The sequence below is a fragment of the Haliotis asinina genome, chromosome 3 (genome assembly GCF_037392515.1).
Source record: "Haliotis asinina isolate JCU_RB_2024 chromosome 3, JCU_Hal_asi_v2, whole genome shotgun sequence".
NCBI classification, from domain to species: domain Eukaryota; kingdom Metazoa; phylum Mollusca; class Gastropoda; order Lepetellida; family Haliotidae; genus Haliotis; species Haliotis asinina.
Genome location: NC_090282.1, coordinates 48,764,272 through 48,774,123, shown reverse-complemented (window position 1 = coordinate 48,774,123; position 9,852 = coordinate 48,764,272). Strand labels below are relative to the sequence as shown.

At 35.2% G+C, this 9,852-nt stretch overlaps 2 long non-coding RNA genes across 2 annotated transcripts; both read left to right on the top strand.

The window, feature by feature from the left end:
* Nucleotides 1-1,936, top strand: LOC137278143 (uncharacterized). The gene is made up of 3 exons (XR_010956643.1): nt 1-375; nt 640-723; nt 896-1,936. It is a non-coding gene; the product is annotated as an uncharacterized lncRNA (long non-coding RNA).
* A 1,368-nt stretch (nt 1,937-3,304) lies between these two features.
* Nucleotides 3,305-8,948, top strand: LOC137278144 (uncharacterized). Its single transcript, XR_010956644.1, has 2 exons — nt 3,305-8,289; nt 8,434-8,948. It is a non-coding gene; the product is annotated as an uncharacterized lncRNA (long non-coding RNA).
* Nucleotides 8,949-9,852: the final 904 nt, after the last annotated feature.

Sequence of the window (9,852 nt, the reverse complement as noted above, 5' to 3'; positions counted from 1 at the left end):
CAGTTAATACTACGTTAACTTCTACTAGATCTCCAATTCCATCTACAAGCAATGAACCATTTGTTTCCTTGACTACTACACAAACAAGTACTGATAATACTCTTACTTCTGTTACTACCTTAACACATACAACATATAATATGTCCACACTTCATACCACAACACGACTGTCAAGAATAATTACACATGTTTCCTCCACAATAACTAAGTGGACACCTACCACTTTGATACCTACACCACGCACTACTACTTTAAAACATGCATCACATAGGACAACTATTGCCTTCATCAGCACTAGTCAGGAGCCTACTACAACGTCCACAGCCTCAATCATAACCACAGCTATTTCAACTTCAACTGATAAGTATATAACAGGTATTGCTGCTGCTGCTGATCACAGTATTTTGGTTCGCTGTACTTTGTATTATTTTGACTATGCATAAAAATACGAGATCAGGAGCCCTGTCAATAAACTTTTATGTAGTAAGATATAATGTTCAAGTTGAAGACAAATTTTGAAAGATATAAAAAGGATAAATCATGAGTAAGGTATCATCATGACAAACAAAACAATATTCAAATATATTTGCATATAAATTCCTTTACTTTATCCATGGATCAACTCGTCCTCTCCTTCAGTTCAGCATACAGATGACAACTATGACATTAATGATGATGGTGGTGATGACATTGAAGGTGTTAGAACTGCAATTGATACAACTGGTAGGTACAGCAAAACATGAACCACATTGTACCTTTGTAAAATTTTCAGTAAAACTTGAATGATATCTAGTTTTAAAGTTATATAGGCATACTTAGTCACATTTTAGATATCTTTGAAAAAAAGTCATACTCATATTTTAGTTTCACTTATTTACAGTTTACCTCGTTTCAGGTCAGATATTGGCAGCAATTTTGGGTATAGTGTCACTCATGTTGCTGAGCGCTTTGATATGGTTGATAAGAAGAAATAGACAACGTCTACAAGAAATCATCCATAGATGTCACCTTCCTCATCGACGTCAACATAATCTTGAACCCGAGGTGGAGATGAACGTACTTCGAAGCCGTTTACAGTCGCCAATATACACCACCCGCTCTCCATATCCCCCTCACGTACAGTTTATCCCAACAGCTGCAGGTGAGACTACTCGATAGACTGTGGCTGCTACACGCAGCTGTTATGACAGCGACGCATACGACCGACGCTACTCCAATCACAACATCTAAGCCCATCCAGACATCTGCTTCTAAATCAGTTCACTTTGTAGTAAATTCCAATGAGGATACCATGAATGACATGAGATCAAACGAGTTAGAGCCTCCAAACAATTGTTGTACAAATGGAGAAATGTTTATTAAATTTTCTTTTTGTATATTTTTTATTCCACAATATGTACTTCATGTATGAGGTTTGTTGTTGTTGAAACTTTTTGAAACTTGCTTACACTTGACATCTTACATGTTGTTGGTGCGTTCTTCAGGTTGTGCATTCCATCAACCGTCTTCATCACACTCCCTCCTGGCTTCCAGCTTATCTAACTATGATTCTGATGACATGTATGAGTCTGACTTTGACTCTGACAACTAGAACCACCACTATCTTCTTACACACACACAATGCCAACTAGTGTAGTATCCCAGCATGGATCCATTTCCAATATTTCATGTATGAATTGGTGAGTGTAATTAAGTCTATGAATTACACAAATACAACATACTATTAAAAACTGAAGACACATTATCACAGATCATATAAGCTTAAGTGCTATAAAGTAGAAATAATTAGTTTTGAATTATCTCTTTGATAAATGTCAGTGATCAACACATCTTAATAACCCATGTATTCATTTTATCCATTGTATCTTGAATAAATGTTCATTTAGTCTCCTTGTCTTTCTTTCACCTATTATTGTTCAGTCTCATGTTGATTGAGATATTCGCATAGATAAAAAATACATCATAAAAATAAAAATGTAGTTTTAGCAATTATTATGTATCAAATTAAGAACTTGTATATTTTTAACTTTGCGAATATCTCAATATTTCATGTTGCTTGTATGTCATAAATGGTCAGTTTCTCACATGTAATTACTTATAATATGTATAAACATAAGAAAGCATCCATTTAAAGTTTTACAACTTTATTTTTTTCTTTTCTGAGTGAGCCACAGCAAGTGAGTCAATGTTCCAAGTGAGTCAATGTTCCCAAGTTCATCATCTGAAATGATTGCATAGATACTATTAGATATAATTAAATGACTTAATGTCATACATTTCAGCATAGACAGTATCTCAAGGAACTATTTAAAAATTATAGCGTAAACTAAAATATGATTTACACTAACTTAGTCAAAGTTGCTGTTACATTTACCAGATAAGAAATTATACAACATAAATTTCACCAGATATGAAATCAGCTCAGTTTTGAAAACAGTGTGTTAAACATATTTAGGTGTGTCTCATATGCTCCAACTTACAGGTATTACTTCACCACAGTCTGCACAATATCTTGCACACCACAAAATTGTGGTATTTTCAGTCAAAACACTTAATCTTGATTAATAAGACATTTGGCGTTTATCTAACCACAAAAATACTTCTGGTAAAACTGTCCCTTGAACTTGTAATATAATGCTCATAGTCACAGTACATTAATTAAACCTAATCACAAATATTATAAATGTATAATGACTTACCAGCCTATTGTTGGTTAGGATAAGGCGGCGGAGACATGAGGTTCATTTGATACCCTCTTCCATGTCCTGCAGGTGGCATAAACCCACCCTGAACCCCAGCAGACAGGAGTTGTGTTGACTGTGTATGTCCATCCAGTGGTCCATGTGACCTTACTCGTGCACCAGTCTCAGCAGAGGGAGGCTGCCGAGCTGCTGACATCATTTCAGGCTGAGGCAACTCAGGCTGGGGCACATCTTCGTCATTTTGAATGTTGTTTTCATATTTGTCAAGTTGAGTGATGTAATCGTTGTTAGTGGCAATGAAGTTTCTGAAAACCTCCGACGTCATAGATATTGTTTTTTTCATCCCTTTTGCATTCCAGTTCGATAGATGCACATATACAACACCATTGAAGTAATTGAATTGGTAGATGACTTCTGATGGTGTTCTGCTCATGATGAATATAGCTTGTTGAATATATAGTTGTAGCTTCTAGTGGATGCAAGAAGTTGTACTATCAAGCAGAGCCACAAACCTATTTATACTCAAACAGTTTCATCATGTGATGTTTGAAATATTCTGAAATGTTGTTTTTCACCTTCAAATTTGTTAATTATTCATTTATATAACCTAATGTCGTCATGTGATAGACATAATGTTGATTTTCACCTTGAAATGTGCTGATTCTTCATGTTATATAAGCTACTTTACATCATGTCAAAGACAGAAAGTCGGGTATATGACGTCACAAACACGTTAAAGTGACATTTACATAAGGAAAAGGTTACGAAAAAGCTTCAACCGGTTTTATTGCCAGTCACTTTTACATACCAAACTTACTTAATCACAATCACATGAGATAACTATTCAAATTTCACGACACTTTTGTCACGACATCATGTTTTCAGTTGATGCAAAATGACATCATAAAACATGCTCTATGGTTTATGGAAGTATATTTGATGGTGTTTTGTCTTTCTCAAGGTGACATTACCGTTAGGACGTTTCAAGCATAACCATGCTACAGGCTGTCTGGTTTCTTTCGAAGCATTTCTTTCGTAACCCATCACATATATGAAGGTATAAAAGGTGGGACTTCACCATTTTTCATCACATATGCTTGAAGACATTCTATCCCTCTATATTTGAAACAACAGAAAGAGAACAGAAAGGTAAGTCTTTGTCATTTTTTCATATGCTTATTGACTGAAATTTGTTATATTGTTCCTTTAATCATGATGAGAAATAGTTTTTTGTTAAACTGAATATTCAACCATTCTCAGTTAACTCTACTTTTACTTTACCAAGACCAACATTGTTTCACCATCAGTTATCACTAGTGTAACATGTCTAACAATGTATCAGCTGAAAATCATCTTAGAAATATAGAAAAGAGCAATGTATTGATTGCAATATAGATGTTGTTTTTAGTAAAATATTGTATTTAATTTATTCTTTTTTTTCACTTAGATCCACGCTGTCATGCATATTATTCTGGACAAATAACCTAATAATGTCAAATCATACAACTTGTTCAGTCTTCATTTGTGGACATTGTAATTATCGCTTCAGTTATAAATCCAGTTTAGTACGTCATATTAAAAATTGTGGAAGAACAGGTTCGTTATTTACCTGTCAGTTTTGTGAAAAGACTTTTAATCAAAAAGATAACTTGCATCAACATGTCAAAACCTGCAAAAAGCGATTTATCTATTGCCGTCAATGCTCACACTGCTTTCACAATTTTCTAAATGAGACTGATTTTCAAAATCATCACTGTGTAACATCAAACAGCACAACCGGTTCAAATGCTAACACCAGTCACATTTGTCAAACATGTCATCAATCTTTTCCTACATCTAAAGCCTTGCAAATGCACAAAAGCCAATCAGGTCATCATATGATAGGACATGGCAAAGGCAAGGCTAAGAAAAAAATTAAGCCAGCAACTGTGTCAGTAGCACCTCCCAATTCATCACTTCTAACCTCTCCACCCTCTACTTCTACACAATCTAGTCAACCCAAAGATCATTCAAAACCATGTGTTTCTGAATCTTTAAAAGGTGAAGCTAGAGTATACGATTTTGAAGGTGGAAATGCTTCTGATGTTTTGGAATTTCTTGTTAGTGAACAGAACAATGTTATAGTTGCTCTTGAATCTGAAATAGCAGAGAAGAAGTCAATTAAATGGAGTTTGTGTTTACACATCAAAATGGAGAAACCAAGTGAAGATGCTCCTTCACATTTTCATGAAGCCTACTTTAGATCAGAAATGCAAATTGCAACAAAAAGTACTGATTTACTGGAACAATATGTTCAAGCTATGAACAAAATGCTTCAAACATTAGATGATTATGAAGGAGTTCATTCAGGATTAAATGTCTCTGCAATTATCCTTTTGAAACTCAGTGTAGTAAAGTTCAACCCCTTTAGAGGAGGTAGTTACATCCCACTCCCACCAGCACTGGCAAAACATACTCATTGTATAACCAATATAAAAAATGAGGGTAATGATTTATGTTTTCCTTTATCCATTCTTGTCAAATTGTATCCAGCTCGTCAGAATAAACAGAGACAGACACACTACCTTCCATATTTGAATCAGTTGAACTTGGAAGGTTTTAGTTTCCCCATGACATTAAAACAAATCCCACGTTTTGAACAGGTAAACCAGTTGAGCATCAATGTGTATGGATTTGAAGATGGGACATTGTATCCACTGTACATCAGTGATGTACAGAATGTACAAGTTGACAGACAAATAGATTTATTGCTTTTGTCAGAAGAAAGTCAACCAGATGATTTTGAGGGCATATTAGGGATGGAAGATCATGAGGAAGTCATGGAGATTGATAGTCTGCCAAATACACACTTTTGTCTCATCAACAATTTGTCTGGATTAATCAGAAGCACTCACAGCGATTGTGAACACCATACTTGTAGAAAGTGTTTATGCTCATTTTCATCTGAGAGAGTATTAGAAAATCACAAACCTTACTGTTACACAAAGGCACAAAGAGTTGATTTACCTAAAAAAGAGGAGGCTGTTTATCAGTTTGGTTTAAGATCACAAAGCAAAAGTGAAAGGTCTAAGGTCTTGATTTTGGCCGACTTCGACAGTTTATTACTAGCGGAACAAGTCAATGATAAGAACCTTTTGAATAAGCATGTCCCCTGTGCTTATGCCTACAAAATAGTATGCACTGACAAGCAGTATTCTAAACCTATTCAAACTTATGTAGGAGAAAATGCAGCAGAACATTTTATTGAAACTATTTTGAAAGAATATGATGAAATCATGAATTTGTTTGATTCAGTTAAACCTATGCAGCTTACCAATCAGGAGCACCTTATAATAGCTAACACAACTCATTGTGGTTTATGTGGTGAGCTGCTGGGCACTGATAGAGTGTTGGATCATGATCACTTGTCAGGCAAATTCCGTCAGGTTTTACATAACAAATGCAATCTAAATTTTCAGCTTAGAAAGAAGGTGGTGGTCATGTTTCACAATTTGGAACATTATGATGCACATCTTTTGTTGGAGGTGGCACAAAAATTTGGTGATCGCGAAATTGAAGTCATACCTCATACTGCTGAACAATTTCTATCTTTTACTGTGGACAAAAATCTCATCTTTCTTGATTCATATAAATTTTTACAAAGTTCATTAGATAAATTGACAAAAAATCAGTTAGACAAAGGAGCAGATACCTTTGTGTATCTAAATGAACATTTTGGAGACAAAGCACATCTTCTCACAAGAAAACTAAACTTTACTTATGAATATATGCAATCATGGGAAACTTTAGAGGAGACATCACTGCCACCTAAGGAAGCATTTTACAGCTCACTCAATGAACAAGGTATCAGTGATGAAGAATATGCTTATACTCAGAAATTATGGCAAACATTTCAATGTAAAACCATCAGTGACTTCACAAAACTCTATGTCAAAACAGACGTATTACTGCTTACAGATATTGTTGAAACATTTCGAACCGGTTGTTTGAATGACTATGGACTTGATCCAGCACACTATTATAGTATGCCAAGATTCTGTCTAGATGCAGCTATGAAAATCACAGGAGCAAAATTAGATCTGTTTACAGATGTAGACTCTTACAATTTCATTGAAAATTCTATCAGAGGTGGGGTGTCAGTCATTGGCAAGAAATATGCGGAAGCCAACAACAAACACATGGGTGACAATTTTGATCCAGAAAAAGACACATCTACTCTTCTTTATTTTGATGTCAATTCATTATATGCTACAGTTATGCTGCAACCCCTACCTGTTGGAAACTTTCAGTTCATGAAACCTGAAGGGTTTAACTCTATCATTTGGCAAAATGTTGATACACAAGGTGACACAGGATACATCTTGGAGGTGGATTTATTGTATCCTCATCACTTACACAAAAAACACATAGCTTTCCCCATGGCTCCCGCTCATGATGATATCCCTTTTGAAGAGTTTTCAGAGAAACACAAAGAACAGTTGGCTCATTTCTTCCAAAATCCAATTGATAATATGCCTCAAAAATCATCTGGTCGAAAACTCTTTTGCACATTGAAAGATCGCTTCCATTATGTGGTTCATTTCAAAACCTTGAAATTATATTTGAAGCATGGTTTAGTGTTAGATCGCATACACAAAGTATTAAGCTTCTCTCAGAAAGCATGGTTTAAACCTTATGTAGAACTCAATCTACGGAATCGCAAACAGGCAAAAGATGATTGCGATAAAGATCGATACAAATTGATGAACAACTGTGTGTTCGGTCGGTTCTGTATGAATAAGCGCAAACATAAAACAGTACATTTAGTCACCCAGCGTGCAAAGTTACAAAAACTTGCTGCAAAATCCAACTTCAAAAGTATAAAAATTTATTCAGAGGATGTGGTAGCAGTGGAAATGGAAAAGCTATCTGTTCGTTTAGATCAACCCATTGCAGTTGGATTTAGCATTTTAGATTTGGCTAAATATGAAATCTATTCCTTTTACTATGATGTCATGCAAGACCAGTATGGACATGAACACATGGATTTGCTAATGACTGACACAGACAGTTTGTTCATGCAAATCCATGCTCCACCACACACTTTCCTTCTTGATCCTTATGTATTTATGAAGCATAATCTCCATTTATTTGACACTTCTAATTATGCACTTCATGATTCTAAGGGATTGTATTCACTGCATAATAAGAAGGTAACAGGAAAAATGAAGGATGAAGCAGGTGGAAAAATTATCTTAGAATTCTGTGGTTTAAAAAGTAAGATGTACTCTTTTTTAATGAAAACAGACAAAGACAATGTGGAAAAGAAAACTGCCAAAGGTATAAAGAAATCTGTGATCAAAAAAGTTCTCAGACATGAAATGTTTAGAGAGTGTCTTTTTCAAAATAAATCTTTTTCATGTTCTTTCAATCTCATCAGATCACATAATAACACACTGTATACTCAACATCACACCAAAGTGGCATTGACAGCAATAGACAACAAACGCTTCATTTTAGAGGATGGAATACATAGTGTTCCTTATGATTATTCACCAGAGTAGATTCATATGGTGTCTGTGGGAAAACCATTGATGAAGCAGTCGAGGTATGCATCCTTCTTTTTAATAAATTGAATCATTTTCTCTTCAGACAATAATAATAATAGTAACATTTACTAAACATGAACACTAATTTTAAGATTGAACATTGTGTTTTCACCTCTGTTCCCATTATTCTTTTTATTCCATAGATGGAACAAACAACATATATCTGTGGAAGCTGCAGTGGATTTTTGCCAGTTGATACCAATGGTGAAGACAGTTGTGGACTTTTTGAATGTGTTTATTGCCACAACAAACTCAAACACACGTACCATAAAGTTATGGTACACAAAGACAAATGTCTTGTGAGGATACAAGTGCACAAGAAGAAGTACAAGACTAAACCTCGGGTATGCACTTGTCATAAGTCATACCATAATGACTGAATTCTTGGTATTCAAATGTACCAATATTCTTATCTGTTTTGTGCTCAGCGCTATGTATACAACATGTGTGTTTGCCATGATATATCTGTGAAGAGAGGATCTCTGTGTGATGTGACAATTTATCCATATGGAGCAGAGGAGGACAACACAGAGAAATGAAAATTTCAATATTTATTCAAGAAGCACATTACCATAGAGGTTCTAATGCTCTCAACTTTGTTGCTCCAGGTACACCCTGAGCTGCCTTTCTTTTCATGTATAAAGTTTTCACCACTGTTTTTTGTCTTTTTGTTTTTCTTTTCTTCATTAGTTGTTTTGGTACATGCAAGAACTTTAGAAGTTTATGAAACTTGGTATATCCTGGTGGTGAAGATTTACTCTGAGGAGACAGTATGACAAAACGAATTAAGTCTACAATGTTAGTTCCATACAACACTTTTCCATTCTCTAACACTAGTTGCAAATTTTGCGTTAATCCAATTTTCCCAGTTGTAATATTGTTTTTCAAAAAGAACCACATGGATAAGAGCTTGCCAACAGCATTTGCAGATGAAATGTCTTGAATAAGTTGATCAGGTACTCGAAGCATCACATTTTCATCAGCATGAAGAGATGAAGTATTATCTTCTCTTGGTCTAGTATCACTTTGATCATTCGCTGTCACTGGATTCTCCTCCTGTGGAGGATTCACTGGTGGATTCAGTGTCTGATTCACTTCCGGATTCGCTGTTTGTCTCTGATGATTCATATCTCCTGTCTGAGGTGAACACTGATTGTTGGCCACTAACCTTTGATAGGTCTCCTTGGGCACAAGAATCATTGGTTTGCTCATGATGATAACTATCAACTTCACGTGCTAGCAATGATGAATATAACCAATAGGCTCTCACACAAACAGGTAGAATTGTCTGGTGGTTAATCAGAAGTTGACGTTTCCGATGTTTACTTACTGTCTTGTGAGCCAAAGATCGAATGCAGCTCTTATGTCTGGAGAGTCTTCTTTTATCACCATCATTTAGTGGTATGATTCCTTTTAAAATGTTAAATAGAAGTGTTAAGATGCTTGTAATCTGTTTCTGTGTTGCATGCTCCAACAAAGCCTTTCTTTGTCTTGTTGAACTTATCTCCAACATGTGAAGAAATGTTGAATGTTGTTTTATCAGTTCACTCATTGTAATGATA